The 14237-nt window shown below is 40.0% G+C and overlaps 2 pseudogenes; both read right to left on the bottom strand.

The window, feature by feature from the left end:
* Window positions 1–440: 440 nt before the first annotated feature.
* LOC117703149 (protein ITPRID2 pseudogene) lies at window positions 441–2873 on the bottom strand (annotated as a pseudogene).
* Window positions 2874–2901: 28 nt separating this feature from the next.
* Window positions 2902–6169, bottom strand: LOC117703148 (ras-related protein Rab-1A pseudogene; annotated as a pseudogene).
* Between the last annotated feature and the right edge of the window lie 8068 nt (window positions 6170–14237).

The raw sequence follows: 14237 nt of genomic DNA, 5'->3' as shown, positions 1-14237 counted from the left end.
GAAGTGACCCCAATGAAGAGCAGTGGAGGGAAAAATCATCGGTTGCTTCAAGCTCTCAAAAGACAAATCTGTGTTGCACAGTAAATACCTCATAGAGGTCAGTGTTGTAGAAGCTAGTCTGAAGAAATTTATAAGTTGGTTATATCTGGAATTCTTCAAGTTTTACAATTAACTCTACATAGGACATCAACTGGAAAAATATTGACATACAAATAAATACTAGGCTTTCAAATGGCCAGTCTGATAGTTTAGAAATGAGTCAGCAAAGTGCCTAAGTTTCTAAGTATGTTTTTTAAAATTTTTATGCATAGAACCATAACCTGTACACTGCATACAGAAATGCACACTGTCCATTGTGTACAGTAGCCCAGCTCAGTAGAAAATGTCTTCTATAGGACAAACAACACCTCCACCAGCATAAATCACTGACGACGCCTATATTAGTTAATGGGATCCATCCCAACCTGAATATGTCCCGCTAAATGGCCGTCCTGCATAGAAGCAGGTGCTTTACTTGAAGACACTGCTGTCTAAAGTCCACTTACAATTTCTCGTCTAATTTCCCCCAACAATAGACTCTTTAGTCTCTCGGATGACTTGCTGCAGCTCGTCTTGTTCCACATTCCGGTGCATTTCTTCAGCAGCTGGCATCAGTGAGAGATCATCTGGCTCTTCCTCCATGTGAGATGTGAGTCCCACAACCTGTGAGGCTTCCTCAGCTGCTCCAGCTTCCTCAGAACTCTCCAGATCTGGAGGTGTTTGCACAGAGCCTGTTCTAGAGGGGGCATTTGGTGTCAGGGCTACAGAGGCTTGCTCCCAGATGGCCCTCTAGATCTTCTGTTGGTATGGGAGGGGCTGGAGCAGACAGAAGATGACTCTGTTGTGGCTTGACAAAAAAAAACGGACTCCGAGCTCTCTCCAGGAGGAATTTCATACGCCATGTCCCCAAGGCCCAGGCCCACCTCGGACTTCAGGTATGATTGCTCCCGCATTAGTTCTGTGACTGGCTCCATGACGTTCAGAGGAGACAGGCATGATAAGTTATCAGCACTCCTACTGCCGCACATCCCTGGGAGCACAGAGGAGCAGAAAGGTGAAGGCACCCGCACTGCATGGAGCTGCTCATCCAGGCCCAGCAAGCGCTCCTCCAGCTGCAGCTCCAGGTCCTGCAGTTCCATTAGGACAGAGTTTCGCAAACCCTGCAGCTGATCAACTTCATACCTGTCCCCCTCTGTCATATGAGGGTACACCACGGTTTGCTGCCGCAGCATGGCCAGCTCCAAGTCCGTCATCTGCGTTCTGAACAGATTCAGGCTCCGCCTCACGACTTGAAGCTCCTAAAAGGTATTTTCATAAAGGGGTAGAACAGACGACTTCTGAGTACTATACGGAGCAGCAGCAAGATCAGGTCTTCTCATCATAGGGTACTGTGAAAGATTCTGTAGTGAGTTTCTAATATCATGCAACACTCTCCGCAGCAGCATCTCTATGGCAGAAGGAAGATTCACAGAGCATGCTCTGTATGGATGAGCAGCATGTCTGTGTGAATAGGGACACCCAAAAGGAGAGAAGGCACTACATGCGGCCCCTGATATGTTGGGGACACTGTGGGCACTCAGAGTCCTCATGTGTTCACACAGGGGTCTGTCCTGCCATTCAGAGAGGGCACAGTGGAAGGAGCAGGTAGACTGAGATATTGGAGCAAACTGTGGGCAGGGGGCAAGCCTTCTATGGTGGCACTCCTCCAGTCGTGTCCTCTCACTCTGAGGGGCTTCTTCTTTCTTCAGGAAGGATGGGAAATAAAGATGGTAGATTTAACCAAAGACTGGCCATCATGTTCAGTTACTTGCTTTTCCAATTCTTGTTCCTCCTCAGGTGTGTACTTGTAGGTGAAGGATGGTGGGCTGCACCTGGTCTCTTTTCCTGGAGACAACCATACATTGACAGAAGATACAACCCTTACTGGGCTCAGTAAAGTGGTGGGCAAAGACTGAGACCTTCTTAAAGGATAGCCAGCTTTTAAAAGTAAGTACCTTTGTTTCAACATTCCTTTGATTTTATTAGGCTACGCCCTACTCTCTGCCCGGATGTACTGCAAACCTTCATTTGAGCTCTCTGCAGGGCAGTGTTCACTCTGTCCACAGAAGAAGGAAACCCAGTTTTCTTTTCAGAGCTCATACCACTGCCTGGAGCTTCAAAGGAAGCCAAGGATCTGAGAATGTGGTGTGTGGTGTACTGGGCAAATTCACATTCACTGCCTTTCTCCATATCACTCTCTCCACTCCCTTCCCTCAGGAGCTCTCCGGGGGCTGCCAGAGGTGGCTCCTCCTCTCTTTCTGTAATATGAGGATCAGGCTCACAGGGACCCTTCATGGACTCATTGTTTCCAGCATTCTCTGCAGTCTCACAGGGATATCTTGGTTGTCTGCCTTTCTTTGCTCAACAACTATTACCACCTTTGTTCTTCCTTTCTGCAGAGAGGCAAGAGACTCCTCCTCTGACTCATTAAAGTAAGGCTGGTCCTGTGCTGTAGGGGTCACATGGTCCTCACCAAGAGATGTGACAGTTGTTTCACTGTCACAGTTGTCAGCACTGCTGCCCGTGGCTTGCAGGGATTCATGAACCTGGAGGTGGTTGAGGGAGAGGCAGTGTGTGGAATCCTCAGCAAAGCCATTGCTATTAGGATGCTGACTTGCAGTTCACAACAGATGATCTCTTTTTGACTTAGCAAGACATAGTTGGCAAGTGGCTGGCACATGAGGTGCTTCTCCCTCTGTGCTCTGGACCTCTTCCATCTCAAAGGAGTCTTTCTGCTGCTGCGTCATTATGTTTCTTATGGATGGGATTGTCTTGGGTTCAGATTGAGAATTCATTGCTGTGAGAAAAAGACGGAGGCAGATTTTAGCAGCAGCCTCCACCTGACTGCTTGACTGGAGTACTCTGGATTTTAACATTGGACTTCTCTGAACCACCAACTGTTGCTCCAGGACCCATTCGTTTTTTAATCTTAGCTGCCATTGTCATGAAAGACTATTCTACATCCATTGTGTTCTTAACACTGGTTTCCAAAAATGGAATTCCAAGGGAACCTGCAAATTCCTTTGCTGTTGTGTAGTCTACGACTTTCTCTGTGATCAGGTCATATTTGTTCCTTACCAACAACTTGTTGGCATCTTCACTGGCATAACAATATATCTCCTGCAGCCACTGTTTAACATTATTGAAGGACTCCTGGTATGTCACATCATACACAACTATGTTGCCATGGGCTCCTCTGTAATAACTGGAGGTGACTGTTAGAAATCTTTCCTGGCCTACTGTGTCCCATATCTGAAGCTTGATTGTTTTTCTGTCTAACTCCATAGTTTGTATCTTGAAATCCACACCAATTATACTGATGTACCTTTCCGTATATGAATCATCTGCAAACCCAAGGAGAAGGCAAGGTTTTCCAACCCGAGAATCGCCAATCAGAAGTAACTTGAAAAAATAATCACTGTAATCCCAGAGCTGCTATGAGCAGTTGGGAGGCAGCAAGAAACCCTCGGAGTTGTGGCCAGATATTCTGTCATAATCAACAGCAACAACAAACAGTGTCTGTATTAAGGTAGAAGATAGGGACCAAGACCCAAGGTGTTTTTCCAAACTCCGCATGTGTGCCTCAGCACATATATGCATTGCATCTCTCCAGCCTCAAGGCAACTTTTATAAAGGACAGCGTTTAATTGGAGCCAGCTTACAGATTCAGAGGTTCAGTCCATTAGGCAGGAAGCATGGCAGCGTCCACGCATGCATCTTGCTGAAGCTGCTGAGAGTTCTACATCTTGTTCTGCATGTCAAGGGCAGGGCCAAAAGTCTGACTCTACTTTTCAAGTGTTGTCTTCTTGTGAGAGGATTAGAGAGAGGTCAGGAGGAAGGTGTGATTCATTGTCATTCCAATTAGAGTGAGTTTGTTTGGCAGATTCACTCAAGTGGTTGATTTCTCACAGAGCTTCAGTTAGGAGCAGGCTCTGCAGCTTGAAGGATGCTACTTTGATTTTCTGTATCATTTTAGACAACCCATTCTCAACCTGTGAGTCGAATGACTCTTTAACAGGGGTTACAGTTTCGGGGGTTCAGTCCATTATCATCAAGGCAGGAAGCATGGCAGCATCCAGGTTAGCATAGCACTGGAGTAGCTGAGAATTCTATATCTCGTTTCAAAGGCAAACAGAAGACTGTCCAAGGATAAGATTCTTAATATAGTAAATAATTATGGTCTTCTAGTAAAATGGTGATAGTACATTCTATTCTAAGGTCCATGACCCCACTAGCCCAGGGACGCTGGTTAGTTTTCTAGTACTATTCAACATTTTCTTCATGTCCAGTGGGCCTTAAGGCCAGTTGGACAGTTATTGGTTTTCAACAACATGTGACTGCCACTGTATGCACATTTATGCATAACCTGCCATGCTGGTAATTGTTGGTCATAGGTGTTATTCACAGGAGTTGGAGCACCTTAGGACTCACTTCCTTCTTATTGTAGATTTCCTGGTAATTTTTTGGTACCATGAAAGATAGAACACACAAAGGACACTTTCAGGTCAGATCCAATTCTATATACAAGTTGTGTGTAATAAGTATCCTGAGTCTTCAGCACTAAGGACTCACCATCGGCCCTTAAAATGCAAACAAGGGATACATGGATGATGTTGTTTTGAGAGTCACCTAGGCTTTCCTTACCAAGCCTTCAAAAGGAAGTTTCTCATGATTGGTATTGTGGGTTTCTTGTTTTTCTTTTTCTTTTTCTTTTTCTTTCTTTCTTTCTTTCTTCTTCTTCTTCTTTTTTTTAATCTATGGTTCTTGTGAGAAGTACTGTCAGCCCAAGAAGTATATGTTCCTTTAGGAGTGTGTGTGTGTGTGTGTGTGTGTGTGTGTGTGTGTGTGTGTGTGTGTGTATTGCTTAGGGTTTCTATTGCTGTGACAAAGCACCATGACCAAAAAACAAGTTAGAGAAAAAAAGGGCTTATTTGGCTTATATATTTTAGTCCATCATTGAAGGAAGTCAGGACAAGAACTTAAAGAAGGAAGCTAAAGACAGGAACTGACGCAGAGGCCATGGAGAGGTTCTATTTACTGGCTTGCTCCCTATGGCTTGCTCAGCCTGCTTTATTACAGAACCCAGGGATGGTACAACCCAAAATGGGCTAAAGCCTCCCCCATCAATCATTAAATAAGATGTCTTTCTGGCTTGCCTGTAGCCTAATCGTACAGCTGCATTTTCTTAAGGTTCTTTCCTCTCAGATGACTTTAGCTTGTGTCAAGTTGACATCAACCTACCCAGCACAGTGAGTGAATAGGATTTTCTGAGGCTTATTAAACAACTTTTGTGTTACTTGCCCCTCCTGTATTGACCTTTCTTCCTCAACCCCAATTTTATCCCCCTCCCTGTTATCCTATTCCCCGATTAATATAATTTGTATCCTGCTATTTCCCTTCTAAGGAACCCCGAATCTATGGTTCTTTTATACTTTCTTCATTTCTGTGTGTACTCCATACTGGATATTCACACAACACAGGGCCTCTTATACAGCTCAGCAGCCCTTGTTCGCAAGCCTGGGGACTTCATTTTAGATCCTAGACTCCACCCCTCAAATGGCAGGAGAGAACCCACTTCCTAGAGCAGTCATCTTAGTCATCTAACATCTTAAAGTGTTCAATGATATTAGCATCACACACACACGCACATGCACACACACATGCACACACACACATGCACACACATATACACACATACACACCCCAATATTACATAAATATAAAACCTTTCTGTGAAATAAAATAAAATGCTGTGATAAATTATTAAATTTCTATAAAATAACAAAAATTCATTTTAAAAATTTTGAATGGGAGATTTGATTTGCTTTCATAGGACATTTATCTTATATTTATAGAACAGAAATGACAATGAAAACAGTTTTGACAAGGATTACATTTCATAATTCTACTCATTACTAGGAGAATGTCAGCTGTATATTTATTCATTAACATATGGACATTCACTGAATTACCTAAGCAAAAAAACTAAGCATGGCTCATATGGGCTCACAGAGACTGAAGCAGCAAGCATGAGGCCAGCATAAGTCTCTAGCAGGTCCTCAGCATATATGTCTTCCCCACCACACGCCATCCCACAAAATTTCTGCCTGTGGGTCTCTGTACCCACTCCCATCTGTTGCCCAATGAAAGATCTATGATGACAGGCAAAAAAAAAAAAAATCAGTGAAATGGCTCTTGGTATTCTACTATACTTATATATTGAGCATTTTTTTTTTTTATATTTGTTGGTCATTGTAGGTCTGGTTTTGAGAAATATATATTAAGGCATTTTACCAACTGGGTTGATTTTTATTGTTATTTTGGTTGATTTGGTTTTTATTTATGTTTAGGTAATGTGGATAACAAAACCCAAAGTAGAACAATGAGATATCCCAAACTAAAAAAGATAAACTACAGAATGGAAGAAAATACTTGCAAATTGTATAACTGACAAAAGTTTCATAGCTTCCTACTTCTACCTTAGGCATTACCAGTGTATCAGTATTCAAACTCTTTTTTCTGGACCTCTAATAGATTAATGTGCATGTTTTAATAAACATGGAAACTTTATAAACAAGGACTTTTCGTACATAAGTAATAAAAGGTTTGTGCACATGTTTATGTATATAAATATAGAAATATATGTTGAAAACTTATATCTATTCATTTTATCAAATGTTTCTGACAGTAAATATCAAGATAAACTTACAGAAGCATGTGGAGAAAAATGGAAAATGAATAAAGGAAGACAAGCAAATTTCTATTCCCCTGAGAGATCAAAGCTATTTCCTCCACTTACTGGCTTCATCAAGAAATAATGACTGTCATGTCAAATAATCTAATTTCCTCACTGCTGTATTAAAAGTTTCAAAGTTATCACAATATAATTTTTATCTTTAAAATGATAATTGCTTTAGAAAAATGTGCTAATTATAAAATGTTTAACATTCTCTTTCCAGTTTGACATTTCTTTGAGCTTGCATTCCTTTCCACTCTCCTCCCCCTACCTTCATGTCTTCCTCCCTAATGCATTTGCTGTCATTTACATCATACCCTTTCCATCCTGCCTTTTTGAGACTATGTCACATTACTCTAAATATCAAAAAGATCAGGTCCAAGACCAAGTTTATGGTTGTAACTTGGTTTGTGTAAAAGAACAGGTGAATTCTCATTCATTATTTTTACTTTTCTCACTTAAAGAAAAGGAATAGCACAGAGCAGAATAGGATAGTTTTCTATTCAAGTATTTTCATAAGTAGATAAAACTTTACATGTAGTGGAGTCTGGGCTGCAGGACTTAATGCTCCAGAGAACCATTAACTTAAACTCATCCTACCAGTGTAGGGCTGGGTCTCCCAAGATAAACATTACTACATTCTAACAAGATGCCTTGAACATCATTAAGATTGATTGGGTGCTCAGAGGCAAATAATTACCGAAGTTACGAAATGATCTGTCACACTTCTAAACAAGTTTCAGAGGAACCAATTAATTAGGGCAATTTCAAGTTAGAAAACTTCCAGGATGTTAATTGCTATTCAGATCTGAAGTCATCCCCAAGGATTTGGCAGATAGCAAAGAAAGAGCATTTCTGATGATAAGCAAATTGATGAAAGGCAGAAGGGCTAGTCTATAATATCATTGGTTCATTAGCTTATATCCTAAATCTGGGCCTTAGATTTTTCCTCATCCAACAGACAAATAAAACTGAACACAACACACTCAACCTCATAACAACTAGCAGGTCTAATAATAAAAATTGAAAGTTGTAGTAGAAAACTACAGTTCAAATCTTTATTATGTGAAAGAGCAAAACTCTTTCCTGATGATCATACTGAGAACAGCTTTTGGTCTGGAGTAACTGATTTAAAGTCTAGAATTCTCATTCTCTCGGTGTAAAAACAACGGGGATCATCAGTGAAAGATTGCACAAGATAATGTATTTAGTGTGTGCCTGAGACTGAAAAATTTAATACATATGTAAGGTCACCACTGTATAGTTTCCTTTGTCGTTCTCAGGCCCAGGCTCTTTCTCAGCTGCAAGCATGAGAACTTGTGTTTGGATCATCAACACACACTAAAAGCTAGGCCCTGAAGCACAAGTCTGTTATCCCAGGGTGGTGGGGTTGACAAAGTCAGATTCCTAGTGCTTGATGATCAGCCACGGTGGCTGAAATTAGAAAGACAAACTCACTGACAAACTGACTCAAAAATTATGATAGAGGCAGGTAGAGGAAAACACCCATCTTTGTCCTCTGTCTTGTACACAGATATGCACAATAGTACACACATCCTAAAAGGCACAGTATTATTTATCTACTTTTCCTTTCCATGAGACACGAGTCAAAGACATTTTGTTGAACATAGTAGCAGGTAAAGAAACTAAAAAAGTAAGTCCATTCCAAGTCTGTATTTATCAGCATTTGAGAACTCCATTGTTGTTTTAGGTGACACATTTGGGATGAAAATCCTATTCATTTTTATTATTATTGGTTATTTTATTTATTTACATTTCAAATGTTGCCCCAGTTCCCAATCTACCCTCTTCAAAACCTCCACCCCATCCCTCTCCCCTTTGCCTCAAAAAGGGTGCTCCACCTCCCATCCACCCACTACTACCTCACCCTTCTAGCAACCCCCTACACTGGAGTATCAAGCCTCCACAGGACCAAGGACCTCCCTTCCCACTGATGCTGGACAAAGCTATCCTCTGCTCATATGTAACTGGAGCCAGGGACTCATCTATGTATATTCTTTGGTTGGTGGTTTAGTCCCTGGGTGCTCTGGAGGTTTTGGTTAGTTGATATTGTTGTTCTTCCTATAGGGTTGCAATCCCCTTCAGCTTTTTCAGTCCTTTCCCTAACACTTCCATTGGGTTCTTGTGGCTCAGTCTGATGGTTGACTGTGAGCATCTGCATCCGTCTTAGTCAGATGCTAGAAGAGCCTCTCAAAGGACATCTATACCAGGCTCCTGTCAGCAGCACTTCTTGGCATCAGTAAGCTTAGACGTAATGCATCAAGCAAAAGTACAGTCAGTCTTGGAATATACATTAAATTCATTGTTTGGTTTAGCAGCTCAAAGAATCATTCCTAAAGAATACGCAGCAAACAATAATTAGATAGAATTAGCATATACAAACAGAATCAAGAGATAACAGACAAGATCTTCATCATTCATATTTTACAAATGTTTTCAATTATTACAATTTTCTTCTAAAACTTTAGACTGACAAAGAATTTAAAGACAGAGCTCCAGAGTCCCATGTAGAGAACACTGATCTACTGCAGGATTTCTCAGCCTGGCAGTATACTGACATCAGCAGCAGAATTGTAAACTTTTCTAGAAATTAAATTCCATTTTACAATGAACCCAGCACATCCTGGTGTCCAGCCATCATGGAGGAGCTCAGAGCTCAACTCTGGCTGGACCTCTGCTTGGTTCCCATGTCTCCATCCTTTCATGTCACAACCAGGATTGTTGTGTAAAGCAGTGCAATCCATGAATTAAGTTCTTCAGTTTTAATTTTGTAAATTCCTCATAAAAGAATATCAGATTTTATATGGATTACAAATAAATTTCCTCCCAACTCTCTAACTCTCTATCTATCTATCTATCTATCTATCTATCTATCTATCTAGTACAGAACCCTAGCCCATGGAATTATGCTGCTAACATTTAGGAAGGCTCTTCCTACAAATAAAAAAATATCACATATGCATCTAAAATTGTGTTTGCCAGATGGTTCTATATCTGTTAACAAAGGTCACAAAGATTAAACGCAACTGACATGCATAAGGAAAAAAAACAATAAAATACTAAAGATCCATTATTAATAAATAAATGCCAGTTATAAATAAAAAGTAATAAATGTTTTACCTAAATCAATGTTAGAATCAAATAAATGACACAGAAAAGAAGGCTGAATAAAATCAGTATCACTCTATGGTATCTTCCCTAGTACAACACAAATGTAAAGGAGGCATTTTGGTGACAGTAGTAGTGACTGAAAACGAAGCAGAACCTAATTTGACAACTGCTGAGTTGTTTGTTTTGTGTTCCAGGAAGCTTCATGTAGCCAGTGACACCTACAAACCACAGTCTCTGTCTCTGAGAAGATTTCTACTTTTCAGCGTTGTCTTGAAGCAAAGTTATTTTTACAGGTATTACAACACAACCTCTTCTAGTGTTTTCTATATTTTTATGCTGAATGTATATTTTAAGAGTTCAACAAGTGCCAGTATTTTCAATTTTTTTTTAAATTTCCATTATGTATTTGGCAGAATGAACATAAGTAAGAAAGAGCTTCTGAGAATAAGAATGCCACCAAGGGATGGAGGCTGACAGCCTTCATTATTATTATATGTGCATTGCCCCCACAAAAAAGAATATTTTAAACTAAAGCTATTTTAAAGTTCCTGGATGATGAAAACTTTTGAAAGACTAAAAAAAATTTTAAAAATTCTAATAATCAAGCTTGGAAAGAGCAATAAAACAACAACAAACTTTTTTTTTTGCACTTAGAAGTAGCAAAGAACAAACTAGGAAAGTTATTTGGAATTAAGTTAGCAAATCTTTTTTTTTTTTTCTTCCTGCTTTTGTTCTAACAAGAACAGGCCTGTAAGGATATTTGGTGAGTCAGATCTGAACTATGTGTCTCTAGGATGCACATAATTAAGCTCTGTTATATGCCATAGGAAACTCTGTATCAATAATTAGTTCTACAATCAGAAGGTATGAGTGTCAAAATCCATTCGTGAGGATTGAATGTTTCTATGTCAATGAAAGTTTATAAGCCAACGAAAGTGCTGGCCTTTCTTTAGGGAATCAATGCACACAGGCACACTGCAAACTTTCTTATGATCCCTCAGTCCCCACAAATCAATTTTTAGTCTTTGGAAGATTTCTTCAAGCCTGTTTGTCATCTTCCTTTTGCTATAAGAACAAATGGAAACATGAAGGAGCCATTTTACTGTGGTTTCTATGCTGATGCTGCCATCTAATGGCCCAATGTAGTAACAACATAGGAGAAAATTTCACAAGAAATATTGACAAACATCTATATTGAATGCATCTTATATTTCTCAGTAGAGGATGACTAAAGAATTACACAAAGAAAAGGAGGAATAACTAATTATGGCTATGGAATGGTCCAGGGCATGAGTACCCTATTAAAAGCAAAGTTTGACTTTCATATTTTAAAATATTAATGTCTAAAACTAAGTTGGTAAAAAGTGTTGATAAGTTGGTAATACAGTTATCTTGAAAGAATCTTTACTAACACAAAGTTCAAGGAATTTCACAAAGGGGGAGGTTGGAAGTGCAAGATGTCATAATCCAAAATAAACATGCCTCGTCCTATATGCAGTACAATAGTCCATACTCCAGATAATTAAGCTATGTTGGGGACAGAAAGATTAACACAAAAATCTAGCAATTCTCAGAAGTACTCAAAAATATCATAGATTATCATTTGATCAAATGGCAATAATCAAAGAAGACTTGAAAACAAAATCATTCATCTTTCACTAAAGATTTGCTATTAGTTAGTATTGATTACATGGCAAGAAACCTAAACTTAAAAGGCAATTAGAAAATGCAATCATATATCTGGGCTTCTGATACTTAGATTTACAATTTAAAATGAGGGTTATTTTAGTGAAAATTATAATATTGTAACTTGGGATTCTTTTGTAGACATTTATACCACAGAAATAAATTCATTACAATTGGTTTCTTTGTATTAATTCTTCGTCTGTGTAACCTTATTACCAAGATAGTGTGTGGGATATCCTATAAGGGTAGTATTCCCCACACCCAGGAATTTAGAAAAAAACAATTTTTTAAATATTTGTTAATTTATTTACATCACAAACAGCACCTCTCCCCCTCCAGGTCCCCTCCTCAGAGTCCCTTCTCCTATCCCTCATTCCCTTTTCCCTTTTCTCTGAGATGGTGCCTCACAACTAGTAACTCCCCACTCTTCTGCTTCAAGTCTCTGCCAGATTAGGCACATCTTCTCCAACTGAGGCTAAGAAAGGCAACCTGCTGGGGAACAAATACAATAGTCAGGCTACAGCTTCAGGGAGAGTCTCCACTCCAGGTGTGGGTCCCACATGGAGATTAAGCTCCACATCTGTTATGTATGTGCCAGGGGGCCTTCCTCCAGCCTGTGCATGTTCTTTGTTTAGTGGCTCAGTCTCTGAGATCTCTCAGGGATCCTAGTTAGTTGACTTTGTTGGTCTTCCTGTGAAGTTCTCATCCCCTTCAAGGCCTTCAGTCTTTCCCCTAACTCTTTCATGACTCTCCAACCTCCATGAGTCTCTGGTGTTTGGGTCTCTGCATCTCTGACAGTCAGCTCCTAGGTAGAACCTCTCAGAGGACAGTTATGCTAGTCTCCTATCTGTAAACATAGCAGAGTATCATTAATAGTGTCAGGGTTGGTGCTTGCTGATGGGATGGGTTTCAAGTTGGGCAGGTTATTGGTTGGCCTTTCCTTCAGTCTCTGTTCTATCTTTGTCCTTTTACACAAGACAAATTTGGAGCCGAAAGTTTTGTAGGTGAGATGGTATTTGTTTCGGAAATAGTTATACCTGAAGACCCAGCTATACTGCTCCTGGGTAAAAACCCAAAAGAGGCTCCACCACACTACAAGGACACATGTTCCACTATGTTCATAGTAGCTTTAGTTCATAATAGCAAAAACCTGAAAACAACCCAGATGTCCCTCAGGCAAAGAATGGATCCAAAACATATGGTTCATTTATAAAATGTAATACTATTCAGCTATTAAAAAAACAAGAACATCATGAATTTTGCAGGCAAATGAATGGAACTAGAAAATAGCATCCCAAGTGAGGTAAACAAGACCCAAAAGGACATGTATGATATGTATTCGCTAATAAGTTGATATTAGCCATAACGTAGAGAATACCAATGATATAACCCACAGACCCAAAGAAGTTAAACAAGAAGGAGGGCCCAAACAAGGATGCTTGAATTCCACTTAGAAGGGGGAACAAAATAGTTATAAGAGGCAGAAGGGGGAAGGGAAGTGAATGGGAGAGGGGAGAGGGAAGGAAATTAGACACAAGATCAGGGGAAGGGGGACCTCCAAAAAGTCAATGTGGGTGACATTAGCTGAGATGCCAAACAGTGGAGACATGGAACCTGAAGAGGTCACTTCCTATAGCCAGGCATGTTTCCCAGTGGAAAGATAAGGATACCAACCTACCCACAAACCAAATTTAAAAACCTGTTTCTTCTGTGTGACTCTCATTTCCACAGCTTTCCAAGAATGCCAGGATCAAAGTGCCCTATGGGGAGAATAGAAGAGCATTACAGGAATCAGCCACAGTAGAGACTCAGAGTAAGTCACTGGTCTTTCTGGTTGAACCAACCATCCCTCAAATGATCCTAAAGGTGTACCTTGCCACCCTTGTTACCCCAGCAATTGTGATTCCCGAGCTGAGCCCCAGGAGCCAGTGTGGGAACGATTGACTGGTTACATTAGCAAGGAAACTTTTGTTTTATTTCTTTTGTTTAAAATAACATTGTACATCTCATTTAAACCATAGAAAAATATACCCAACATATGAATGTACTTCACAACATCAAACTCAGTAATTAGAAATTCAATCGCCAGTCACTCAAAGCAGACAAGCGTATACTGCCTAGAACCCTAATTTGGTGCAGATATTCAGTGAGGAAGGATTGAGGAAGTGTATGTTTCAGACAAAATGAAGCATAGTCTCCTGAAAGCAGTATGCAAATTGCTGTGTGTATATATATATATATATATATATATATATATATATATATTCCAAGGAAAGGAAAAACAGAAATGCAAATGCCAAAGTAGCTTCTCTTTACCCTGAAACTGAGAAACATCACCAGGTATCTATCACCAGGTATCTAGGAACCATGGAAAATTCCAGATGTGATTGCTTTACCTGGAAGCTCTTCTAAGTCACCATTTAACGTGTGTGTGTGTGTGTGTGTGTGTGTGTGTGTGCATGTGTGTCTGTCTGTCTGTCTGTCTGTCTGTCTATTCAAGCTACTGTACATGTAGTAAGGTCAGAAGAGAGCCTCAGCTGTCAGGATTCATCTTTCATTTTGTTTGAGTAGAGTCTCCTGTTATTGTTCACCATTCTGTATGGCA

Source organism: Arvicanthis niloticus, chromosome 2 (assembly GCF_011762505.2).
Source record: "Arvicanthis niloticus isolate mArvNil1 chromosome 2, mArvNil1.pat.X, whole genome shotgun sequence".
In the NCBI taxonomy this organism is placed as follows: domain Eukaryota; kingdom Metazoa; phylum Chordata; class Mammalia; order Rodentia; family Muridae; genus Arvicanthis; species Arvicanthis niloticus.
Note: the sequence above shows the minus strand (reverse complement) of the source record. Positions and strands in the feature narration are given on the sequence as shown.